This window comes from Propithecus coquereli, unplaced genomic scaffold, assembly GCF_000956105.1.
Source record: "Propithecus coquereli isolate 6110/MARCELLA unplaced genomic scaffold, Pcoq_1.0 Scaffold22, whole genome shotgun sequence".
In the NCBI taxonomy this organism is placed as follows: Eukaryota; Metazoa; Chordata; class Mammalia; order Primates; family Indriidae; genus Propithecus; species Propithecus coquereli.
In genome coordinates, this window is record NW_012147189.1 from 5,563,201 (window position 1) to 5,564,490 (window position 1,290).

The 1,290-nt window shown below is 30.2% G+C and overlaps 1 protein-coding gene across 1 annotated transcript in view; it reads left to right on the plus strand.

Moving 5' to 3' along the window:
• ADGRV1 (adhesion G protein-coupled receptor V1) overlaps positions 1-1,290 on the plus strand; it is a 539,879-nt gene that overhangs the window by 341,130 nt on the left and 197,459 nt on the right. The window lies entirely within an intron of this gene.

The following is a 1,290-nucleotide window of genomic DNA, read 5'->3' on the forward strand; positions in this document are numbered from 1 at the left end:
AAAAAATCAATAACTTCTAAATTCTAGGTAGGTTACTTCTAATGAGTTACTTTGTGGTCAGAGGTTGTCACTTCACCAACCTACGTTTTCCTATTTATAAAATACTGTCTGCTAAAATCTTTTTTTTAAACTGGAATCCATTTTTAAAACATTATGTAGAAGGTTAGAATACCATTTGTTCAACCATGTTAGTCAAATTGGATTGAAAAACTGAAATAATATTTTACCTTAGTGATTCTACTTCCTATGTTTTAGCAGTACAGGTGAACGTGGTACTATGTATGTGTGTGCATAGCTTATAATGACAATAAATTAATCATTAATTCGTCATCATTGAGCTAAGCATGTTGGAATTGTTAGTTTATTTCGATCTGCATATCTTCAATCTTAGAGTAAATGAATTTAAATTACTATATTTTGAAAAGTTATTTTTATATAATACACTTTTAATACATTATAATAAAGTTGGATTATGTTTTAGAGTAAAGCTAAAGAAAAATTTTGTTGATAAACAAGTTACATAACCTTTCTGAGCGTAGGTTTACTTATCTGAAAAATCAAGTTGTAATAATAGTATCTCTTTTTGTGGACTGTGGAAAAATAAAATAAATTAATATATGGAAAGAGCTTGGAATAGTGTCTGGTACAAACTACATTCTGTACATATTTACCCATATTACTTGTTAAGCTAATGTATTGTGGTTAAAATTTCATTGATTTCAAAAAATCTTGAATACTCTGATTTTCCAATATAATTTACACCTTTTTTTTTAAACAAAAGAACTTGATATAGTGGAAAGAGTGGGCTAACTTTGAGTGAGGTGGACACTAACTAGCTGCAAAGCCTTGGCAAGCTGGATAACCTCTATCCTCTTTATTAAAGTAGATGCAGGCTTATAGCAGGGTCCCTAACCGATAGCCTTGACTCTGTGTCTTCAGGCTTCCCTTTTCTTTGACAGGGAAGTCATACAACTCAAGTTGGTAATATAGTAACAAATTATTTTCTTATTTTTTTAAAGCAGACAACTCACAAATTCTCTTTTCGGCCATGGATATTTAATTATCCTTCTGTTTGTGCTTCAGGTAAAATCAATCAGTGGAATTACTGAAATCATTTCTCACTTCCTAAAGACAGCAGGGTCATGTCTACTTTAAGAAAGATTGACAGGGAGAATTTAGAATTTTGTAATATCTTTATTTTGCTAGTTGTTCTATTTTCATTTCCAATTTCTGTTTTGACTTGCTTTCATTTTAGAGATAGCATATACCAATGGTGCAAAACATAATCAA